Consider the following 25,678-nt stretch of genomic DNA (forward strand, 5'->3'; position numbering starts at 1 on the left):
GTTATTTAACAACATGAAGCTATGTATATTTGGTTTAATTACAATGTAGACACTTTGTTTCCCTCGAAAAGCATGTACAGATATTCGAGTATGCATATGCCATTGTAAAGGCATGCATAGTAAAGGCGTATGCGTGGTTAAGACTTGTGAAAAAAGTACCAACATCAAAGGTTCTCTCAGGGGCAAACAGCGGGCAGCATATCCATTATTTACAGGCCTTAATGCAAGGGAACAGTATAAGTCGATCAGTCATATAACACCGAAGTTAACTCCAAACCTTGACAGCCTGTATGAGCGCTCTTTTGGGGAGACCGCAGTGAGTATAATTGCGGATACCTCCTTGTTTACCACCGCTATGGAAGCCATAACCAAAGTTCCACTTATGACCGAACCTGTGAGCATACCGAAACCGCAGACGCAGGGGATTACACACATATTCTGCTACAAAGAGTCTGCTAGAACTAAAAAGTATGAAACTTTTGCAGGAAGAAGCTCAAAAGAAAACAGAGTTGCAGCTGTTTTCATTTCAATCCCACATTCAACCGCTTACGTCATGCATCACAGATGCAGAGGAGCGTATATCATATCTTGAGGACAGTGCACCACGGCTAACCGACCAAGTGACCAAATTACAATCTGAGTTGGCCAAATTGCAAATTAAGGTGGATGATGCAGAAAATAGGTCACGGAGATGCAACCTACACGTAACCGAAGTTCCTGAAGGACGCGAAAATGACCACTCAGTAATAGAAGTTGTATCAGACCTTATTTCTAAATATGTGTGCCCAGAAGTAACAGTACAGAAAGATCGACCTTACTATCACACTGGCCCCTCGTGGAAGGAGTGCAGAGATTGTTTTCAGGAAGAGATGAGGAGATGCTAGACAAACGGAGGGAATAATCGGGACGAAAAAAGAAAGGGGAGGGCTGCTGAAGCAGTAGAGCAGGAGCACTGCTGTCTCACTCAGGTCTCAGTCCCAGCATGCATTGCTTTTCACAAGCTGGTGCAATCTAGTGCTTCCTCAATAAAGTTTTTGAGGTGGGGAGGGGGTGAAAGTTTGAGCACAACTTATCCCACAGTAAGAGAGACTGCTAACACATCATGCAAACGTATGTACATCAGTCCCAACCTCTTTCCTGTAAAGCTTATCTAAGATAGATCGATTTGTTAATGTTATGGAAATGTGCCACATAAATTGTCAGAAAAGTGTTTCTAACAGAAATGCCAATGTGGAAATGTTTGCACTTCTTGCGAAGATGTAAGGTTTTTCAAGAGACCTACACAAAGGCTCCGAAAAATCCCTTTATAACTTCGCACAAAGCTGCTTGGAACATTAGTATTACGCATCACCGCCTGAAAGCGTTCACCTCCTGCACATAACTTCTGCCCCCACCTGTCCCATCACCCACACATTCAATATATTAATGGGCCTGAATACCAGCTCAAGCGCGAGTTAAACCCACAAGACCATTGCACTTCTGCTTGTTTTGAACAGCTCAGAGAGGCCTGCTGTGGAGGCTAAAAGATGACACACTGCTTGCAATATTAATATATATATTAATATATAGAACACAAACATCTGTTCTGTACCGTTTATCTTTAAACCTGCGGTGAAAGGCCGGGAGATGAGCCTAGCAGTGGATGCCAGGAGAAGCCAGCTAATCAATCGAGCCTCCGATGAAATCTCAAATTAGAGCTCGGCTCTACAGTGTGGCGCCTATTTTTTAAACGTGCCGGTTGCTTCGTAATGAATGTTTATAATGAGGCGGATTTGTAAACAAACACTCAATAATACTGCAATTACAGGACAGCAGTGAGCCTGCAAGCGTGGGGACCCAGACGGGACCGCTTGGCAAGAAGGCGCCGCGGAACCCGACGGAGGAGCGAGCGACCCCATGGCCTTGAGGAAGTCATCAATCTCCCCCGGCGTCGCGTTCTGCCCAGGGACCGGCGGGTATGGAGCAGGCCGCAACACCTGCGGTGTCGCCCAAACCCCCGGCCGCATCGCGCGAGCGTCGGTCGGGGGTCGGTAACTGACAGTCGGTCGCAGTCAGCGCAGGGTTTGAACCCGGGCATCCCTACCGGCACCGCCGGAATCGTACAGACTTCGAAGTAGATCAAAAATGATCGAAAAAGTTTATTAAAAAATTGACTAAGGGTACCACTTTTTCCGGATCGGCGCTTGCTGACGCGGAAAAAACAAGAACTGACGTCAGCGCGCGAGGGCAGAGTCTAATTACTCCGGCGATGTCATCCCGGCGCCGACGACGGACGTGGACCACGCCTACCGACACGCATGGGTACTGATACGCAAAAAGTTTCAGGATCCAGTCTTACGCCTGGGGATATTCTAAGGTAAGGAATCTATCACTAACATGTCTCTTTCAGATAGCCGTAACACCCTGTTGGAGAAGTGCCAGATCCTCTGACATGCGATCGTGCTGAGGTGGCATGGATGGAGGAGTAGTCTCGAAGGGGAGGGAGGAGCCCCTTCGGACTATCTGCAAAACTAACCTGTCCGACATGATGGTGCGCCAGTGGGGGAGGTGATGGAGAATCCTGCTGTAATCAACAAAGAAAGAGCCCCTTGAGCAAAAAGCCTTGCATAATGGTAATATGTAAATACAAACACTACTCATTCACTCAAGTATCAAAAATCAGAATATACCTGAACTAAACATAGCAGTGCAAATATAATAAAAAGGAATAAGTCATAGGAAATGGCTTATTAATTATGATGCATCTGATGAGGGCCATTCTTGTTTTTTTATATACGTCCAATTTATTGGGAGATTGTTCAAGAAGTTTACAATGGGAATCTGTAGTAATATGTTTCACAATATCGTATATGTACTCTGTTTGGGTTTATTGTGTTTTTCATTGCTTTTTAGAGGTCTTTTTTGAATAAGAGAACGTATAGTTTCGTCTTGATAAAGGTGGTGCAATATAGAGCAACACCACCAAAACGCGTCGACAATTATTATTCCACCATTAAATCTGAGGAACTTCTAAGGGTGTTACCAGTTGATATAAATTACACCAATAGTTTGATTCTAATCTGATTATTACTTCATGATGGTTTTCAATTGATTCACTGTTTGTCTCTTATGTATAATTTTTTATATTGTGTATATCTTTGAGGAGATTTTGTTTTTAATATTATGATTTTGTGATTTTATGTTTCCTTTATTTTTGAATAAACATCGCTATAATTGTATAATAAATTCACAAACAAACCCAACATCAGTTAATTTTTATTATATTTACACCATTTATGCTATGTTTAGTTCAGGTATATTCTGATTTGACACTTGAGTGAATGAGGAGTGTTTGTATTTAGATATTACCATTATGCTATGCTTTTTGCTCAAGGGGCTCTTTCTTTGTTGATTATATCAGTACCCAGCCCCTTGGTCGGTGGGTCACTCCCTTTCTCTTTTTTTGGAGAATCCTGCTGCCCACTGGAGATTGATGGCCCTGAAAGGTCGGACTAGGAGGGTTTGGAGGCTGCTGCAGAAGGGGCGCTGGTGGACTGTGTGAGAAGTTGGCCTGATATATGATGCTCACTAGTTCTAGTGATCACCTTGTATCAGACCAAACAACCCTTATGGTGATTGGTTGTATGTCAACCTTATAGACCAGGTATCCTAATGATAGCATGCATGGACAGAGCAGTCTTAGGCTAAACTCTTTTGGCATGTGAAGCCAGCTGTTTTACCACATATAACCCCTTGAATACCAGATGAAAGGACACCACACAGGTTATGAAAATAAACAATATTTATTACTAACAAACACCTCTAAACTCTTTATGAGATCAGAGGGCTAAGCACATGACAATACTCTTCAGAAAAATACAATGAGTCGCACAAATTACAATGGTGCTCTAGAGGCACGACAAACCATATACTAAGTAAATGGTATAAGGAAATCAATAGAGGAAATGAAGATGCCCAGAGGCTGTAGGATCGCTGGGACTACACTACCCTAACCTTAGGTAAGTAGCAGGAGAACCACGGGACGCATGTGCAGAGTTTTAACTCACACGCGAGATGCGGAACAAAGTCAATGGGCAGAACAAATTACGAAAAGGTAAGTAAAAGACCGTTCCGACTAGTTACAACTAAAACAGGATACCTGGACACTAGGAGAGTCAATCTACCTATGAGCACCGAAATGCTCTCGTTAACGCACCCACGGGCTGCAGGTGCATAGGTGTGAAAGTGTGTCGGGTTTCCGCGTCGAAGTCAATGGAGCCTTGACGATAGATGCTGCAGGCGACCAGGAGGAAGATGTCAGGAGCGATCCAAGGGTGGATCGAGGAAGAAGAGGACCTGAAAGCAGAGGGGACAGTGTTCAAAGTCACTAGCCAGTGACCGGAGTGGAACCAGGAAGGAACCAGATGCTGTCCTCGCGATCAGGTGAAGAGTGGGCGCTTGTCCCTGCAGCCATGTGGACCAGGAGGTGTCTTCGACGACCAGGATGGAGGCACGAGCCTTCCCACGCAGGCTCTTGCTGTCGGCGATGTCGGACCCGGATTTGGAGCCAACAGGCCTTGGCAAAGGCATCCCACGCGGTGAGTGGAAACAGCGTCTGGTGCGGACCAGGAGGGTTTTGGAAGGGAGCAAGGGCCAGTCTGGAGCAACCAGACCAGTGGTGTGGATTTCGTGGATCGTCGTCTAGGAGGCCACTAGCCAGCCGGCAAGTGACCAGACAACGCGTCGAGCAGCAATCAAGCAAAAGGGCCCCACGCAGAGTTCGTGGATGCTGGAGGGCTGGTCTTCGGTGCAGGAGCTGCTCGGGGCTGGGGCTTTTCAACCCCCAAAGCACTTACTCGAGGATGCCTCTGAAGTTGTGCTGGAAGCGAAGTGCAGTTTCTCCAAGATGACCGGTCCCACGTGTCTCGTCGCACCCACGGGTCTCAGCTGTGCTGCAGATGTGGGTAGAGGTCGGAGAGGTCTGGGAGTCCGGGTCTCGTCGAGCTCTGAATCTGGTTCCGGCAGGAAGGACGACAAAGTGAACCGCTAGGACGCTTGATGGTGCCTGCAGTTGCAGGGTGGACACCTTGCCCACAAGGGAGATTTCTTCAGTCTTCTGTGGAGCAGAACGTCGAAGTCCAGAGTTTCTTTTTTGTAGAGTTGTTCAGGATAATCTAATTTGGAATGGGACCAGCTCCTACCTTTATTCTGCTAAAGGGGGTTGTACTAGTGACTAGGTCCCTCCCATGGGTGGGACCAGGAAGGGGGTGGTTACACCCCCTATCCTTTGTCCGGTTTCGCGCTTGGGCTGGAGTGCCCCAGCAATTGGTTTGAACCGGGGTATGCACAGGGACACCTTGTGTGCCCCAGGCATGTCTCATTCCTTTCAGCCCTCCCTACCTCAATACACAAAATCCTGTCTGGGGTGGTGCTAGCACCTCCCAAGGCAGGAAACCCTTTGTCCAGGCCTCCCTCGCTGGAAGGACTCCCAGCAGCAGGAGGTCAGACTTGTGTCTGTGGTGGCAGCATCCATTTTGTGACGCTGAGGCTCTGTTTAACTTTAACCGGGGTTCACAGTTACATACATGTCGTGTCCCTCTAAAACGGTGGAATGCTACCCCCGTCGCCAGAACTGGCGAGGAGGTAGTATTCCAATTCGTACGACACCTTACTCGACATGTTTTGATAATGCTATACCAAAGTTAGCAATAACCGCGAAGATTATAATGCACTTAAGAGTATATGGTATAGCGTTATCATGGAAACAGCTGAAGGACTTGGATCCGAAAGCTGCAGACAGGTTCAGCTCATGCTAGAGCACCATCTCACATAATTCCAAGCACTCTGCCTCCAGGATTGATCAGGCCTGCCATAGGAGTGACTGATAGGAGTATATTTGTCCATTTTGGGGTTAGATATAGGTATACTATATCTACAGCAAAGGATGATTACACCACCTTGCCCCAGCTGTCTTACCAGCCAGTTGTGTCTGTTTAGATGGCCAGCCAGGGGTGGCATAATACATGCTGCAGCCCCTGGTAGGCCTTGGGTACAACTATGCCCTGGGTACCTAAGGTACACTGTACAGGGGCTGATAAGGTGACCCAATACCAATTGGTAAATGCACCTAAAGTACATGTGTGTCAATTTAGAGAGAGAACAGCTAGGCTGTGGGTCTGATTAGCAGGCCCACAGCCAGGGAAAGTCGTAAACCAGTTAAGCAAAAAGCAAAAATCTGGGGTGACCATAGGATTGCAGACCCTACTCTCCTACAGACTGGCCTGCTTGCTTGCCCCCAGACCCCCCCCCACCCCCTACGGTGGGTCCCCGGACACGTGGCTCTGGGTGGAACGTGGTGGGGCACCCCGTTCGTAGCCACGAAGAGAGTCCTTGAAGCGCTCCAGCGCGTTGGCAGTCGCCTGTTCATCGACAAAGCGGACATCAAAAGGATGTCCAGGAAGGTAGCCTGGACATCACCGGAAAGACCAGTCGACCTTAGCCAGGTGTAGCGTCGAAAGGCTACCAACGTAGAAATCGTCCTGCCTAGCAAGTCGGCAGCTTCCAGTCCACATCTTATGGTAAACTTGGCTGTGTCTCTCCCCTCGGTGACTGCATAGGAGAGCACGGCCCAGGGCTCCTCCGGGCACTGTGGCAGCACATGCGCTACCATATCCCACACAGAGTGGGTTGTAACGGCCCAACAGACATGCAGTGTTTACTGCAGTCCCAAGCTGGAGGAAGAAAACATCTTCCCAAGATGGTCCAGCTTCATGGATTCCCTATCGGGTGGTGCGTTAGGGAAAGCGCCTTTGGACATAGAGGCTTGGTCCACAAAGCTCTCAGGGGTGGGGTGCTGGGAGAGGAAAGAGGGTTCACCCGGAGCCGGGCCATGCGTCGGGCAATCATCCTATCCACAGGAGCCCCTGTGCTTGGATTCGACTAGGTGCCCAAAAGGATGTCAGTAAGGGCTTCATAGAAAGGCAGCAGGCGCTCCGAAGAGGCTGCTGCCTGTTGAAGCACCTCCGGCAGGATATTCGTCCTGAACGCCACCGTAGGTAGCTCAAAGTTGAGGGCATTGGCGGTCCTACACAACACCACTGTGTATGAAGCACCCCCCTCCGTAGCCACGGTAGGCGGGTACTTGCCAAGGTCTGGGGAGGTATCCAGACCACTGGCTTACCCCAACTCCTATCTCCAGTCCAGTTCATCCAACTGGTCAGCTAAAGGGTCTACAGACCCCTCAAAGTCCTCCTCACCCTTCTCTAGTTTCCAATCTCGCCTGTAGGAAACACCAGGGTAGAATAGAGGAATAAAAGTACCGCTTGGCGCCGGATCCGGCATCGGTCGATGTCGGTCCGGCTCCATGTCCAAGTCAGGGTGGAGGCTGGGGTCGCCGCCGGCTGGGGGAACTGGCATCAGGAGCAGACGTGGTGCCGGCGCAATTATGGTGTTAAAAGGTCGACCAGCGCCGATCAGGATCCAGGCCTGGATCTAAGAGGACCCTGCAATACCAAGGCCAGAGCTGCTGGCGGGGAAGGGCCAGGGCCCCAACCGAGTCCGCGGGACCCGAAGGCGCGTCAGCAGAGTCGTCAACAGTAACAGCAGAGTCGGGCTGCCTTAAGATGGCATGCATTGCTTTGTAGAAACTCCGAAACCGGGAAGGGGTCGCTCTGGGTCCCGGAAAGTGAGGGAAAAATGAGTTGACCCTTCAGGCTCTGCACGCGGAGCGGGCCCCGTCTGCATCCCTCGTCGCGTCAGCCGACGTGGAGAAGTCTAAGAGCAACGATGCATCTTCGACTTCTTCTTGTGCTTCTACTTACCTGAGGAGTGTAAAGACTTTGATGACAAGTGGTGGTGAGACTGCGACCAGTCCCTAGACCTCCCACGCGACCGGGACCTCGAAAGGTGCGGAGCAGACTGCCGGGCATTGAGAAGTTTTTGGGACCGCTCCCGCAAAGACTTTGGATTCATTGTCCGGCAGTCTGAGCACAACTTGGGATCATGGTTGTGCTCCAGGCACCACAGGCACACGAGGTACGGGTCCGTAACCGACATCAGCTTGTGGCAGGTGTCGCAAGCCTTGAAGCTGGCCAGGAGGACGACTGGACATCCCTGTGTGCACCAGGAGTCGCGGAAAAAGATAGAACTGACATCAGCGATTGAGGGCGGCGTCTAAGTAGATACTCTGACGTCATTACGGCGACCACAATGCCAACGACAAACACGAGTCCACAGACGCCACCTATCGATGCGCAGGGGTACTGCTGATGAAAAAAAATCTAATTCAGTTGGACGTCTGAGGGTAATTCTTAGGTAAGGAATCTAACTAATTGTCTCTTTCAGATTTTTTCTTCTATGACTTCCATCAAACCTGGGTCCAGTTGCAGTATCGGCTTAGATGATGCTCAAACTTGTAATGTTTCAATAATTACTGATGCTAAAGACTGTAGTACTTCAATCTTTAGGTTTACTTTTGCAACACCCCTTACTAATGCATCCTCAAAAGTAAGTACATCAACAACCAGTCTTGTTCTTACAGAAGGTTGGTGCGCAGGATATATCTGTAGACTGAGGATGTTCTTAACATTCAACTTCTAGAGGTTGATTGTATGGTGGATTCTGGCGTCACACATTCTGGCCAAGAAATGTCTACGTCAGCAATGGATTTGGAGAACGCATGCATGCTGAGAAGTCTATGCCACTGAAGAGTGATCGTGCTTGTGTTATTATCTATGTCGACAGAGTGGGTCTCGTCGTCAATGGTGTTCACGTCGTTGGTATTGGTGTGGTACCGTTTGGTACCAGAGGTGCTGGAGTGGACCTTGCCAGAGCTGTAAAGTCAACAGCAAAAATGTGAGTGCCAATGGCTTGGAAGTCGACCAATGCTCTCCTGAAGTGCTAGTGTCTAGAACAAGGATGTGGTTGCCTCTGGTGTTTTTTCTCCCTTCATCTACCCTAATGGCTATTCTTTTCGCAGGGGGATACTCTGCTTTTTCTTTTGTTCTTCAACTCTGAGGTTTTTCTCCAAGGCAAATGGCTTGCCTTTCCTTCAGACCTTTTTTGACATCTTTTGGCAATGACCAGAGTCTTAAGTGGGAGAATGGCAGACAGACCACACATATCATGGGAGTCTGAAGAAGCCATCTTTCTCCCACATTTGAGACTTCACAAATAGTGAAGGAATAATGAAGGGAAAGAAAATCCTTAAGTTGGCCAAAATAACAGGGAAAGTCTTTAAAACCTTCAAAATCAGTAGAGTGAAGTTGTAAATAATGAATTTCTGAAGACAAATCCTCAGAAAACTACAGGTAAAGCACCCCTATAGTGTTCTGCGATTCAGTCAGCACGAGATGGGTAAAAAAACCTATGCCTGTGAGACAAACGGCTATACAGTGCATTCTGGGTAATAAAAGCTGCTGGCTCTTTAAGTTATACTTTATTTTAAGTGCAGTTGATGCATTTTTTTCACCGTTCCCTTCATTTACTATGAAGATTTAGCAGGGTTTTAGGTTGGTGTTTTTATTATATGGCATTTCCAACACGAAATGCTGTTATAGGGTTCACGATTACAATTATGCTACTGTAACGTTCTGCAGACAAAATGCAATTAAAGCTGGCCTGTCATGAACTTAGAGGTGCCATCAGACTGTTCACCATTGAGGTGGCTACCTCCAACTTCAGGAATATCTGTATCCATATCTATACATATAGAAGCGCTCTGGGGTACTCGCACAAAGGTGTGACTATTCTACTTTCATAGCGGTCCATGAGAATCCTACGCTGCAGAAATACACTAATCACCACACATCACACTGGAATCATCCTCGGAGACCAATGGAAATGCATGGACAGCTCAGCTGGGGTTGGTCACTTCTTGTTGCAGGACTGTACTGGATGAAGTCTTCATCTGTGTGGGGCACAATCACTTTACCATGCACTACTAAGGCCACGTTAGATATAAATATCAGCAGCCCTACATGCCAATAACAGATGCATACTGGTAAGTAGCATATTCTGTTCGAGGCATGTGGGCTGCTGATTTTAGATCTATGCATAGAATAAATAGTAGTACCCTCCTTATTGGCGGTTGCCCGTGCCAGCTGCAGCAGTCTGAAAGAGAGTTCTGAGAACAGCCTGACCTACAGCTGCCTGCTGTTTGGAGTGTACATCCACGCAGTATTGTTTGGTGAATGTGTGTATGGTGGTCCATGTAGCTGCTTTACATATGTCCTCTAGAGGAATGTTACCTAGGAAAGCCATGGATGCCCCTAATTTGCGTGTGGAATGAGCTCCTGGGGGAACTGTTAACGTGCGTTTAGCCTTTTGATAACAGATCTGGATGCACTTAACAATCCATCTGGCTATACCTGATTTAGAAATGGGGTTGCCCTTGTGCTGTGGAGAGAAGGCAACGAACAGTTGTTTAGTTTTCCTGAAGTCTTTAGTCCTGTCTATGTAATACAGGAGAGCCCTCTTAACATCAAGTGTGTGTAGTGCTCTGTCTGCCACTGAATCAGGATTGGGGAAGAATACAGGTAGTTCGATAGTTTGGTTTATGTAGAACTGTGACACTACCTTGGGCATAAACTTGGGGTTGGTGCGGAGCACAACCCTATTAGCATGAATTTGAATGAAAGGCTCCTCAATAGAGAGGGCTTGTAGCTCTCTAACACGTCGTAGCGACGTAATTGCGACCAGAAAAGCCACTTTCCATGTGAGAAATTGTATCTCACAAGAGTGAAGAGGTTCAAATGGCGGGCCCATGAGCCTGGTGAGGACTATGTTGAGGTTCCAGACCGGAGAAGGCGGGCGTCTTGGAGGAATGACCTGTTTTAGGCTCTCCATAAAAGCTTTAATGGCTGGAACTCTGAAAAGGGACAGGTGCTGTCTATTTTGCAGATAAGCTGCCATTGCAGCTAAATGTATCCTGATGGAACTATACGCTAGATTACACCTGTATAGGTGCAGCAAGAAACATATGATGATTTGCGTGGAAGCATCAAGCGGATTTATGTTATTATTGGAGCAATAGATAACAAAACGCTTCCACTTTGCCGCGTAGCAGGCCCTGGTGGTAGGTCGCCTAGCCTCCTTAATGATGTCCATACAGTCAGGAGGCAGGTCCAGGTAGCCGAACTCTATGACCTCAGGAGCCATATTGCTAGGCTCAACTGCTGCGGATCTGGGTGCTGAATGTCTCCATGGCTCTGAGTGAGGAGACTGGGCGTGAGTTTTAGGCGCTGGTGGGGAACCACGGAAAGTTCTAGAAACGTGGTGTACCACGCCTGCCTTGCCCACGTTGGAGCAACCAGGATGAGCGTCATGGAGTGTTGCCTCAGTTTGCGTGCCACCAGCGGTATGAGTGGTGCTGGAGGAAAGGAGTACGCAAATTTGTTCGACCAGTTCATCCATATCGCATTGCCCCGAGACTGCGGGTGTGGGAACCTGGCGGCGAAGGTGCGGCATTTTGCGTTTTCGTGTGTGGCGAAGAGGTCTATCTCTGGATGACCCCACTGCTGGAAATATGGTTGTAGCACTGAGGGGTGTATCTCCCACTCGTGCATCTGATGGCTGTGTCTGCTGAGCAGGTCCGCCATCTGGTTGTCCTTGCCTGGGAGATGTTCCGCCATGAGGAACATGTTCCTTTGAATGGCCCACTTCCACATGCTCTGGGCTAGATGGGACAGCTGTGGAGAGTGTGTCCCTCCCTGCTTTTGGATGTAATACATCGCAGTCATGTTGTCCGTCCGGATCAGCACGACTGTTGCAGAGATGCAACTTGAATGACCTTCATTGCCATGAAAATTGCCATCAGTTCCAGTAGGTTGATGTGCATCTTCCGCTGCTGCGGTGTCCATAGTACCTGCACTGTATAGTGGAGGACATGCGCTCCCCAGCCCTGGAGAGATGCGTCCGTTGTCAGCACTATCTGTGGCACAGGCTCTTGGAACGGTCATCCCCTGCAAAGGTTGTGTGTGTTCCACCAATGCAGAGAGTTGTATGCATGACCGGTCACCAACACTAGGTCTTTTAGCTGTCCTTGAGCCTAGTTCCACTGGCGCGCCAAGCATTCCTGAAGCAGACGCATGTGTAGCCTCGCATGGCGGACTATGAAGATGCAGGAGGCCATCATGCCTATGAGTTGCATGAACACCTGCGCTGGGAGTGAGTGTTGTGGCCTGAGTTTTTGAATCAACACTTGCATGCTGTTGACTCTCGCTGCGTTTGGCTGCGCTGTGGCAGCGAGCGTGTTGATTTCTGCGCCCAGGTACTGCTGTACGTGTGCGGAGTGAAGATGGGATTTCTGGTAATTGAGCGAAAAACCCAGACTGTGTAGGAGGTGAATTGAGCGGGACATGTTGTCGGCACACTGCTGGGCTGACTTTGCCTGTACCAGCCAGTCGTCCAGATACGGATAGACGTGGACGTGTTGTCTTCGAAGATGCGCGGCTACTGTTGCTAAGCACTTCGCAAACACTCTGGGGGATGTAGTGACCCCGAAAGGCAGGACCTAGAACTGGTAATGCTGGTTGTTGATGGTGAACCTGAGATATTTCCTGTGACTGGGGTGAATGGGAATGTGGAAATAGGCATCCTTTAGATCTAATGTTGCTAGAAAATCTCCTTGACTGAGCAACGGCAGAACTTTCTGCAGCGTGAGCATGTGAAAGTGTTCTGAGAGGATATATTGGTTCAGAGGTCTGAGGTCTAGAATGGGTCGGAGAGACCAGTCCTTCTTTGGGATTAAGAAGTACAGTGAGTACACCCCTGTACCCTGTTCCAAAGGCACGAGTTCTATGGCGCCTTTTTGCAGCATGGAGATGACTTCTTGCTGCAATAAGTGCATGTGCTCGGCGGACATAGGACGGTGCCTTGGGGGTATGTTGGGTGGAGTGGAGGTCAGTTCTAGACAATAACCGTGTTGTATAAGTTGTCTCACCCACCTGTCCGTGGTAATGCTTTCCCAGACTGGCAGGAACTGCTGGAGTCTCCCCCCGACCGGTGTTGTATGGTCGGGGGGGCAGTGACAAGGCGTCACTGATTGTTAGTGGCGGAGGATCTGGTATTATTATTTCCACGTCCTCTGCCCTTGCTGCTGTTCCCACGGTATCCACCCCTATTGTTCTTGTTATAGGTGGTTTGTGTGCCTCCCTTAGTGTATTGAGCTTGTTGCGACGCTTGACCCCTTGAAGCTCCCCTGTTACCGGAGCGACAAAAGGAACTGCCCCTGAACTGCTGAGACTGCAGAGCTCCCATGGATTTCGCAGTTTCAGTATCCTTTTTAATCTTCTCAAGAGTGGTGTATACCTCCGGACCAAAGAGGAAGTCAGGATTTACTGGTTGATTGAGCAGGGTAGTTTGGATCTCCGACTTAAATCCAGAGATGCGGAGCCAGGCATGCCTCCTAAGCATAACGCTAGTGTTTATGGCCCTAGCTGCTGTGTCGGCTGCATCCAACGCGCACTTAATGGACGCGTTGGAGATTAACTTCCCTTCTTGTATAAGCATTTCTACCCCCTCCTTATAAGCGTCTGGCAGGTGTTGCAGTAACTGCTCTAACGTGTCATAGTGTGCCCTGTCATATCCTGCTAACAGGGCTTGGGTATTGGAGATTCTCCAAATATTAGCAGCTTGAGCTGCTACACGTTTTCCAGAAGCCTCTAAGATCTTGGATTCCTTGTCCAGAGGAGGAGCATCACCCGTTGTCTGAGAGTTCGCTCTCTTGCAAGCATTAGCCACCACTAAGGAGTCCAGTGGGAGTTGGCCTTTGATGTAGGTAGGGTCTACGGGCGCAGGCCGGTACTTCCTCTCAATTTCTTGGGTTCACCACCCGTGCTTTAGTGGGCTCTTTAAAAATGTCACTTGCATGTTTGAGCACACCTTTGAGCACAGGCAAAGTTTTGATAGACCTTTCTGATGTGGAGAATGTATCAAAAAGAAAGTCTTCTTCTACGGGGTCAGCATGCATATCCACGTCATGGTTATGTGCCGCTCCCTCAATCAGTGCGTTTAACGCAGCAGTGTCTTCAGTAGGCGAAGGCTTGACAGCATATGAAAGAGTATCAGGGGTGGTGTGAGGGTCAGCAGGGTCCACGGTGTCAGCCCACGGCTGAGACTCATCCTGATCAGTATCAATGGGATAGTTGAACTGGTCCTCATTGTCCCCTCCTTCCACATCCTCAGTGGTATATGTGGGAGAGTAGGCATAGTCCTGACCATATGACTGGACGGGCTCAAAAAGTATAGGAGAGGTGGTAGAGTCTCTTTTTCTTCAGCGGTATCCTATAATGTTCCATCGGTGCGTCAGGCCAGATCTTACGTTTGTAAACTGTAAGTCGACCTGATTTGGAGTCGATGTATAATTTCGACTGGTTGTCGTGGGACGGTGGTTGGAACACAACTTCTTCCGTCCGAGGCTGAGTGGATGCAGCAACCGACGTCGACTTGGTAGATCGGGTAGCCTGTGCATGTCGAACAGGTTTGGGCCGTGCTGTCGGGGGTAGTCCGAACTTTATAGGCGCCGTAAGCATCGGCGCCGGAATGACTGCCTTTGATGGAGGCGGTGACTTCGGTCCGACCGTCTTCGACGGTTTAGTGCGTTTGAGGCCTTGCGTCGAGTCGAGCTGTTGCTCTGCAGGAACGCCCTTGTGCTTCGACGCGGTAGGGTCTTTCGGTCCGAGTTTTGGCTTCGGGTCGAAGGCCTTGACCAGCAGCCGCTTCTTCAACTTCGGATCAATGGTTTTTCGGGCTTCGAGTCCTTCGGAAGAGCCGCCATCTTTGGAGCCGGAAGTCGACACCGACGGGAGCGTGACGTGCTTCACTGTAGACACAGGCGTAGTCGATCCGATCTTCGGCTCGACGCCCCCTTTCGACCCCGAGGGGTTGATTGCATGTTTGGACTTGGAAGTTTCCGAAGTCGTCGAGCTGATGGTTGTTTTAACCAGTGTCGGTTTCGATTTCGTGTCTTTTTCTTTCGATTTTTCCACTGAGCGTGGGCGATCGACCAAGGGCTCTTTGGAAATGTTCGTAGTCGGGCCTTGAAGCGGGACTATAGAACGGTGTTGAAGATCTTGGCTAAGGCCTTCCGGCGATGCCTCGACCTGAGCCGTGGAAGAGTCTTTATGTGGCCCCGCTACTGCGGTTAGGCCTAGCTCCTCGCTGGAGTCGTCGTCGACGGCTCCGATAGGTTGTACGTCGTCTCCTACCTCGACGATGTCTTCATCATGGACGTAGAGTTCTCCCTCGTCCTCGTTGTAGGTGGCATCTGGCTCCGACGCAGGATCTTCTTCTTGTACATGTTCTTCGTCGTCACCCCCGAAGAGGTTTTCTGGGTCTGGTGCCGAGTCTCGCGCCGACTGTCGTGCAGCGCGTCGAAGACTGAGAGTTTTCTTCGACCTGAATTTCGAACAGGCCATGCAGCTGGCCTCGTCGTGGTCCGGTGAGAGACATTTGTTGCACATGTGGGGATATTTAGAGTTGCAGACCGGGCAGCGCTTGAACTGACTCCGTTCCATTGTCGATCGTCGGGGGGCCCTTGGCGTCGAAAGGCAAAAAGCCTTCCGAAGTAGAGTTCAAAGAACTGGAAAGGTAAAGGCACCAAACGAAAGACAATACCGACGCCCCTAAGGCCTTTTGGCCTCGAAAGAGTAACTTTTAATATAAATTCCGAACGTGAGTTAAGTACATCCGAACCCAATGGCGGAAAAAAACAATCTGAGCATGGAGGGGATGCCCATGCGCACTGTAGTCCAGGGGAGGAGCCACCTATCTCGTGATACTTCGAAGACTCTTCCAGGACAACAATGTGCAAACATCCGGACCCAACACTAGGCGGCGATCTATGCATAGATATAAAATCAGCAGCCCACATGCCTCGAACACTTGTTTTCTTGCCCCAGTATTGGAACTTTCATAGATTCCTATGCTTTGTATCAGAGTAGCTAGCAGTAAATCACAAAGACACATTTTGTAGATACATGGCATCACATAACCATATAGCAATACTTATAGCATAGCAATAATAATAAACAAAATGTGCTCACCAGGATGGAGGGATTGTAGGGAAAGGTCACCTCTCAATGAAAAAGATTCCGCAGAACTGCTTGAGCAACAGCCGCGTCGTCTCGTCCTGCAGACTCCAGGCAGTAGTGTTTCGTGAAGGTATGAGTACTGCTCCACGTTGCTGCCCTGCAAATGTCTTTAATGGCGACTCCAGAAAAGAGAGCCACAGACGATGCCACAGACCTTGTGGAATGTGCACGGACCTTCCCGTCCAGTGGCTTGCCCGCTTCCTGATGGCAGAATTGAATCGCACTGGAGATCCAGCAGGAAATGCCACTCTTTGCCAAAGGAAACCCCTTCCGTGGTGCGCTGTAGGACACAAACAATTAGGATGATTTCCGAAAGGGTTGTGTGCCTTCTAAGTAGAATTTCAAGCATCTTTGAACGTCCAAAGAATGTAATGTGCGTTCCGCAGGCGTAGAAGGGCGCGGAAAGAAAGACTTTAAAATCAAAGGTTCATTCAAGTGGAACTCAGACGGCACCTTCGGAATAAATTTCGGATTGGTGCGAAGAATAAGCACATCCTTTTTGAATTGAAGGAATGGATGCACTATGGAGAGGGCTTGAAGCTCACTAACTCTTCTTGCTGATGTTAGAGCTAAGAGGAGGGCAAGTTTCCAAGACAGGAATTTCAAGTCCGCCTTATGCACCGGCTCAAACTGAGCTTTCATGAGTTGAGCCAGGACAAGATTGAGCTGCCAAACTGGTGGAGGAGGGCGAACTAGAGGATACATCCAAAACAAGCCTTTCAAGAATTGTTTAACAATCCTAGAGGACCATAAGGAAGGGCCTGAAGAACTACACCGAAACCTCGACATGGCTGCAAGATGTACCTTATATCACAAAGGTACCTTCACAGACTAATGCGCCAACCCAGACTTAGCCAATGATAGTATATATGGCAATAGTTGAGGAGGCAGAGATTTGCAAGGATGGAGACCTTGTCTTTGACACCACAGGCAGAACCTGTTCCATTTTGCCTTGTAAGTCTTATTAGTGCTCGAGCCTGAGACAAAACTTCTCTACATTCCTTGAAGAGATTCAGATGACGGAACTCTGTGTTCAGGAGCCACGCTGTCAAGTGCAGCGCTTTTGGATCCGGATGAAAACTTGTCCCTGATTCCTCGACAATAGGGACGGAATTGGTCGCAAGCTAATTGGATGAGCCTGGGAGAGCAGAAGGAGTTCTGTGTACCAGAATTGCCGGGGCCACGCCGGTGCAATGAGAATCATCCTGCATGGTTCCGTCTTCATTTTCCTGAGTACTCGAGGAATGAGGGGAATTGGCGGAAAAGCGTAAAAGAATGCGCTGTACCACACCATCGAAAGGGCGTTCCCCAGAGATCCCTGATGGTGAACTTTGCTTGCGTAAAACCGGCATTTGGCGTTCACCGGAGAGGAAAAAAGGTCGATGGTTGGTGTCCCCCAGACCGAGAACACACTCTCCAGAATGGACTGATTCAATTCCCATTCCTGATTCACCTCTGTCTGGCGACTCAGGGCATCCGCTGTGACATTGAGAGAGCCTGCCAGGTGTTCGGCCTTCAAACTGATGCTGTGCAGAATCGCGTAATCCCAGATCCTCTGAGCTTCCTTGGACAGTTTGCGACCTCGTTCCTCCTTGCTTGTTGTTGTAGTGCATGGCCGTCGTACTGTCCGTCCAGACCAGCACTGTATGATTTTGAACTCTGGGAAGGAAAGCCTGCAAAGCCAACCGAATGGCCGTTAGCTCCAAAAAATTGATATGGCGTTGCTCTGGATTCCAGTGCCCGTTGACTTGAAGCTCTCGGAGCACTGCTCCCCAGCCTTCCAAAGAGGCATCCGTGGTCATGATCAGGGGGGATGGCGAAATTCTGAATGTCAGACTTCGTGCGATATTGTCTTGTACTAGCCACCATTCGCATGCCCTTCTCATTGCAGATGTCACCAACACCTTGTCGTTGAATGATCCCTCTGCTTGGCACCATTGTTTGTCAAGTTCTTCCTGCAGAGGACGCATTCGCAGCCTGCAATGTGGTATTATTGGTATGCAGGATGACATCGACCCGAGCAGGGACTTGTATTGTCGGACTGAAAGGCATTTCTTGTGGAACACTTGGCGAGCCGATACGATCAACTTCTGTTGACGTTCCTCCGAAGGACGAGCTGTGCATTGCGTCGTGTCCAAAATGGCCCCAAGGAACCTTGTGGATCTGGAGGGCTGTAGAACTGACTTGTGTTTGTTGAGCTGAAGGCCCAGGTGACTGAACAACTGTATGCAAGTCGTAACAGCTTGAGAGGCTTCCTTGAACGATGGAGCCTTGACGAGCCAGTCGTCCAAGTAAGGGAAAACCTCCAGGGATTGTTTTCGTAGAAAAGCTGCTACTGGTGCCAACACTTTGGTAAATACTCGAGGTGCAGACCGAAGGCCAAACAGAAGCACCTTGAATTGGAAATGGCTCTTGCCCATTGTGAAGCGCAGATATTGTCTGTGAGCTGGGTTTATCGGTATGTGGAAATACGCATCTTCTAAATCCAGAGATGCCAAATAGTCGCCTGGGTTCAAAAGAGGAAGAATTTCTTGGAGAGTGACCCTCCTGAAAGAGAGCTTGATGAGATAAGTGTTGAGCTCTCGTAGGTCTAGTATGGGGCGCCACGTCTCTGCCATCTTACGAACCAGGAAGAACCTGGAATAAAAACCTCTGCCCCTCAGAGAGAGGCACCGGTTCTATTGCCCTCTTAATGAACAATTGGTGGGCTTCGAGGTGGAGCAGTCCCAGATGTTTTGTGCGGGTGGCGCCCGGAGCTCTTGTTGGAGGAAGATCTTGGAATTCCAACGTATGGCCACTCTGAACAATATTCAGGACCCACTGGTCCGATGTTCTACACTTCCAGCTGTTCAGACAAAAGGATATCCTGCCCCCAACTGATGTGACTGGGAGGGGAGGAACAGTAGGTAGAGCCAAGAGGCCGCTATTGCCTCTTGGCATTGTCGCGTCCCTGACGGTTCTGACGGCCTCGCGGAGTTTGGCGAGAGAAAGACGCCGATTGTCCCTGCCGTTGATTTGAATATTGAGTCTTATAAGACTGCGAAGACTGCGAGGAATATCTCTGTTGGGTGTTGCCTCTATACGAAGAGAAACCTCTGCCACGAGCGCCTCTAAATGGGACCTTACGGTAGTTGAGTGATCCCAAAGATTTCGCCATGTCCGTATCCTTTTTTATACTTTGCAGGGCGTCATCAACATGCTTACCAAAGAGCATCTCTCCATCAAATAGGGAGGTTCAGGATCTTATTTTGGACCTCGTGACGAAACCAGGTGGCTCTTCTCAACCAGCCCTAGCGACGTAGCACTGCTGACCCTGCTAAGGCACGAAAAGCCGTGGAAGCTATATTCATAGCACAGTCGATAACTTAGGAGGATGATTTTTCTCGCTCCATCAGTACTCTTGGCCTCTTCCCTCGCGGAGTCTGGCAGTTGTTCCACAAACAGCTCCATGTCACACCACATCTGGCGATCATATCTGCCTAGAATGGCGAGAGCATTTGCTGCTCGAACAAGCAAGCTGCCAATGGAAGAAAACCTCTTTCCCACGTTATCCAGGCGCCTACCGTCCTTGTCCGGAGGCGTAGTTAAAGGTGTTGATGGGTTTTTGGATTTGCTTTGAGCGGCCTGTGAGATCACCGAATCAGGCTTTGGCTGCCCAAGAAGACAAGCTGAACTGCCCTCTGGAGCTTTATACTTCTTTTCCAGCCTGGGGAGGACCGGAATAACCGTGGCTGGATTTTGCATGATCTTTTTACCTTCCTCCCACACATGCTCAATTATGGGAATGGATTTGACAGATCTTCTGTATTGTTCCTTGAAATCATACAGGAAACATTCAGACTCCTCCCTCATAATTGGTAGTCCAAACCTCTTTGATGCTCTCTCCATGAGGTTATGGAACCCCCCCGATATCAACTGGAGGGGAAATAGAAGTATCCCGGCCAGTGGCGTCTGGATCTTGTTGCCCACTGTCACCTTGATCCAAGTCTGGGTCCTGCAATGGATCAGTGAAGGGATCCACCTGTACATCATCATCCGAAGAGGTATCCTGCTGACCAGTATTGGCGGGTTCGGGATCCGATGTCCGGGAAAGGACCGTAGGTATGACCGCTGGTGGTGGGAGAGGCACCACTTGCGAAGGAGGCAGCCCGACAACTGGTTGCGCTTGTGGCAACACCTGTGGTTGAGGTTGCGCAGACTGCATTGAAGGTTCCGAAGGAAACCTGGTTCTATAGTCCTGCAGCATCATCTGTAGATCAGAAATTAGAGAGGCGGGCATGGCCACCATGTCCTGCCCTAAAGCTGGTGGACATCGCTCCTGAGGAACATAGTGATGCATCTGTTGGTCATATGTATGCTCATAATATTCCTCCGTGCCAGTCTCTTGCAATTTTACATTTAAGTCTGAGGGACTGTAGGCATCCCCATAATGGCCTCCATCTTCCTCTTCCTCCTCCGACTCGTCATCCAGAAGCATTGTCGGTGGATGCGACGAAACTCGTCGAGGAGACGTCATTTCAGGTGTAATTTTCATCTTCTGCAGAGGAAATTGCATTTTTTGACCCGTCGACGGCCTCATCGACGGAGCAGTCGTCGACGGTGCGGCAGTCGTCGACGGAATCGGCACAGTGGACCTCGTCGACAGAGTCTTGGACGTCGTCGACGGAATGATAGTCGACGGTTTCGTAGACTAACTCGTCGTCATTACCATTAGTGTCGACGTAGTCTTTGTCGTCGACGAGGCCGTCGACAGCACCTTTCCAGAAACCAACATCGTCGACATGGAAGAAGTTATCGTCGACGAACCGGGAACCTTGAATGACGGCGAAGTCGTCGACATGGAGACCGCTACCGACGATGAGCCCGTCGACGGAGCCAAGGAAACAGCGGGAATTTTCATAGAAGCACTCGTCGACGTACGCTTTTTTTCCTCCGGCACAGTCCCTGGAGTGACTGTAGAGTATTTGTCACCAGTCTTTTCCTTTGTGGACGGAGGAGAAGTGATAGAAACCTCCTTTTTGTCCTTAGAGGCTGTAACCAATCCAGCAGCCTGTCCCTGCCGCTCCTTTTCACTTCCGTGAGGAGATTTAAGGGGACTAGCCCTCTCAGATCTGTCAGATCTTATGAGGGGCTTTAATAGGGGGATCGGCTGAAGAAGAACAAGGAGGAGACCTACCCCTCTTCTTGGATCTGTGAGAGGAAGCCAGAGATGTTGAATCCTCTTCATCTGATGAGAGCACCTCCTTCCAAGTCTTCATTTTTTCAAGCCAGGTCAACAGCCGGCCCTCTCTGTCACGAAGTGTCTTTGTACAGAAGGTTCTACAAATTTTGCAGTCTGTGGCCTTGTGGTCCGGGTATAAGCAATAGATACAGCTTTCATACTTATCTTCTACAAAAAGTCGCTTTTTTCCACAAGACGCACAGGACCTGAATAAGGCCGCCTTCTCCTTGTCAGACATGTCTTGATTGTAGTAGAAAGTTGAAGAAATAACCAGTAAGAATGAGAAAAACTGAGCAGAGCTCAGTGGAGACTCCCTAGCACAACATGCGGTAGAAAAATCTGAGGCTCTGAGCTCTCTCAGGAAGGTTCTATGGGGTGAGGCTGCTCTGATGGTCCTGACAAAAGTTTGTTCTCTTTTACACAAAGAGAGTGATAGGATACAAAATGAGATGAGGCCTAGGCCTATTTTTTCTCTTTTGTTTCTATGGTTGTGATACTACCGAGGCTCCCATTCCGACGACGGGGAATGATACAAAGCATGGGAATCTATGAAAGTTCCAATACTGGGGCAAGTTATTGTTGTTCAAGGGTGTTCACCCTATCATTTTCTGTATAAATAAGTAGGATGTATTGGCCTTGTCGAGTTGCAAAAACCCAATAAAATTTGTAATGAAAAAAAAAGTTTAAAACTGCCATTCAAGGTTTAAGACTACTTTAAGCCACACAGTTATTCCTTTTAGGTCCTAACTTGCTTGGGATAGCTGCAGTTTTTTCAAGATGGGAGATCGGCTAATTTCCAATAGATGTGCATCTGATAAATGAACATACTCTCTTGTAATGTTCACCATCCTTCATTTACAACCTCATCTCTATCCATACAAAACTCCCCAAAAATTTCTATGTACTATATTTCTGTTGCTACATAAATTCTTTTCTTGAACCGAACTGTTGCTCTTTCCAAAGGAAAAGAAAAAAAGCGAGATTACATTTTTTTCACAGATCTCTCCTATAGCCTACTGTCATCATGATGAGGATGTTTTTACATAGTGGAGACGCTCAGACACTGATCTAATGCGAGACCAGTAACTTAAGTAAGACCACCCTGAGGAGCCCGAAACATTGACCTGCCCTTGTGTGAGGCTAAAAAAACAGGATCCTTTATGTGCTCATTACCTTGGGGTGAGCAAGAGTATAATAACCACATGTACCCCCCTAATAGTCTGGCCTTTCCCAACACAAATTTATACTGGTCATGTAAGTAAGACATATAGCTCAGTGTTTAAACTCAGTTTTTTTGGGTGATGAAGTGTGGTAGAAAACGACCAAAATTGGCCACACAAAAAAAACTCAAACTTTGGAGCATAACAGAAACACCTGGTGCGTTTCAGACAGCTTCAGTGGAGCATGGAAAATTACAACAGCAAAGTCAGTAGTACCTTTATAGGATGCTAGAGTTTGGTACTAAAATTTGTACATTTGCAGAAAATGTCAAACTAGGGCTCAAGACAAAATGTTTAACAAAAACTAAAGGTAGTATTAGCGGTCAAAAAGAACAGTTTCTTACCTCTTACTCCAGTTCTCTCGTATGGGTATTTCCATGTTAAGTCATAAGCCCTTGTATAGTCCTGCCCACGTGCGGGGACTGCGGAGCACTTCTTTAAATGTATCTTCTTAAGTGGGATTTTTTCACCTTTCTTCGGGAAGGCCTGCAATGACACTTACTAGATAGAGACAATAATGCAGCCTAAATAAAAAGGCTACACTGACCGCATCTTCGAAGTGAAAAAGGGAGCCAGTATACTATATTTTGTAAAGTGTTTAACACAGAAGAATTGCCTTGACAAAACTCCTTTCATCATGATTGAGATGAAAGGAGAGGATAAAATAGCCCCATAGGCTGCAGATATAGGTCTTAAAAATAGAAGCCTGCACCTTTAATAATCCTGAGACCACCAGTATCCCATCATGCACAGCTAGTGGCAGTTACTTTCAGTTCTTTATGAGGGCATGCATGTTTTATGTTAGGGTTCCCTCGGTCTATTCCACCAGGGCGGAGGGAGGGGTTGCTTATGACTGGTCATGGAAATGCCCCTACGCGATATCTGGAGGTACAGGTAAGAAACGTACTTCTCTCGTAGGGGATTTCCATGTATAGTTATAAGCATATGAGTAGAGTAGCAAGCCCCTATCCCTATAGAACGCAGTGGAAACAGAGCAAAAAGGGAATGCAGATTTAAGCGAATAAGTTCCGAAGGGAAGCCTGCCCAACTTGAGCATCAGCCTTGGCATCCGAATCCAAGCAATAGTGTTTAGTGAATGTATGAACTGATTTTCAGGTTGCAGCTTTGCACATCTCTGCAATGGATATATTGCGAAGCAAAGCTGCAGTAGCTGCCTTCCCTCTGTTAGAGTGAGCTTTAGGCTTACTGATTAGAGATGTATCAGCTTTTTGGTGACAAGAGTAAAATGCAGGAAACAACCCATCTGGAGATGGGATGCTTGGAAGTCACTACACCTGTACTGGGGGAGCCCTAATTTACAAATAATTTTTCAGATCTCTGTAGATCCTCCGTTTTATCCCGATAGTATTTGAAACCCCTTCTAACATCCAGGGAAAGAGGAGAACTCTCCGCTGGAGTAGACGGATGCTGGAAAACGGTAGGTAAAGAAATCGTCTGGTTTACATGAAAATCTGAAACCACCTTGGGGAGTTCGCATTACTACTTCAGATGCATGAAACACTGTGTATAGCTCTTGACCGAAAAGTGCCTGGTTTTCACTAACCTTGCGGGCTGAAGTAATAGCCACAAGGAAAGCGGTCTTCCATGATCGATGCTGAAGACACGCCTAATGTAGAGGTTCAAAAGGTTCCTGCATGAGACGAGAGAGGACCACATTAAGCTCCCAAGGAAGAGAGACTTCTAATGGGAGGAAAAACCTTTTTCAACCCCTCCAGGATATCTCTGATGAAGTGAATTATGAAAAGGAAGTTTGTGAAGGGCATTCCCTGTAGGCAGTTAGGGCTGCTAAGTGAACCCTAATAGAAGAGGATTGAAGACCAGATTGTGCAAAATGAAGCAAATATGGAAGGAATACATCTTCCTGGCAAGAGTTGGATCCTAATTTTTAGCTGAAGAACAAATACAGAATCGTTTCATTTATGAGCATAAGCGGAACGCGTGGAAGGCCGCTTCTTGAGGATGTCCATACAGCTCTGAGGTAAGTTCAAGTGTCCATACTGTACTACCTCAGGAGCCATGCCGCCAAATTCAAAGAGGAGAGGTTGGGGTGCACCATCTGGTCTCTGAACTTCGTTAGCAGGTCTGATCTGCATGGAAGCCTGAGATGTGGACGGATAGACCGGTGAAGTGGATGTGGCCACTCTGGGGATATGCGTATCATCTTGGCCCATGACTGCGACAGCTTGATGAGGACTTCCGGGATTAGGGGAACTGGAGGAAAGGCGTAGAGAAATCTGCCTGATCAGTTGATTGATAGGGCATTTCCCAGGGTTCCCGGTTGGTAGTAACTCTACGCAAACCTTTAGCCTGGTAAGAGTCGGCCTGAGCATTCTGACCACCTGTGAGGTGAGTTGCTGTTACGGTCAAGTTTCTGGCCAGAAGCCAATTTCAGATCATCCTGGCTTCTTGAGCTAATGGCCTGGACCTCGAGCCTCCATGCCAGGCAGACATAGTATACACACTCTGTGAGGATCAGTCTTGACCTTCTTCCTACCACAGTCAGGACACTTATCAAAAAAGGGTGGCATTTTTGAGTGAAGACTGCAAAATATCCTATCAGAAAAAGACAAAAAACTTAGGGAAAGACCAAAGACGTCGAGTGAAGTAGCTATTTGTTAAATTCAGAAGTGAAATCTGAAGAAAAAAAGTTACATTGGTAGAGCTCCAGGATCCAGAAAAAAACTGAAGTAACTGCCACGATCTGTGCATGACGGGATTCTGGGGGTCTGAAAGGCACAGCTTGTAGTTTTAAGACATATAATGGCAGCCTATGGGGCTATTCTGTCCTCTCCTTTAATTTCTATTATGAAAAAAGGAGCTTAATGAAGGAGATTCTTCTGTGTTAAACACTTCACAAATGATACAAAATATAGTACACTTGGCTCCCTTTTTTCACTTCAAGATGAAGATGCGGCCAGTGTAGCCTATTTATTTAGGCTGCATTATTGTCACTCTAGCTCTTAAGTGTCTTTGTAGGCCTTCCTGGAGAAAGGTGAAAAAAAAATCCCACTTAAGTAGATATATCTAAAGAAGTGCGGTGGGACTATTCAAGTACTTGACTATACACGGAAATCCCCCTACGAGAGAAGGTACATTTTGTGAAAATGACATGTGGAGTAAGGATAAAAAATGTAAAATTCATTAGT

The 25,678-nt window shown here is 48.1% G+C and overlaps 1 protein-coding gene across 1 annotated transcript in view; it reads right to left on the bottom strand.

Annotated features, from left to right (window-relative positions):
- LOC144829382 (gametocyte-specific factor 1-like) overlaps positions 1-25,678 on the bottom strand; it is a 513,976-nt gene that overhangs the window by 343,397 nt on the left and 144,901 nt on the right. The window lies entirely within an intron of this gene.

The sequence above is a fragment of the Lissotriton helveticus genome, chromosome 1_1, assembly GCF_964261635.1.
Source record: "Lissotriton helveticus chromosome 1_1, aLisHel1.1, whole genome shotgun sequence".
In the NCBI taxonomy this organism is placed as follows: domain Eukaryota; kingdom Metazoa; phylum Chordata; class Amphibia; order Caudata; family Salamandridae; genus Lissotriton; species Lissotriton helveticus.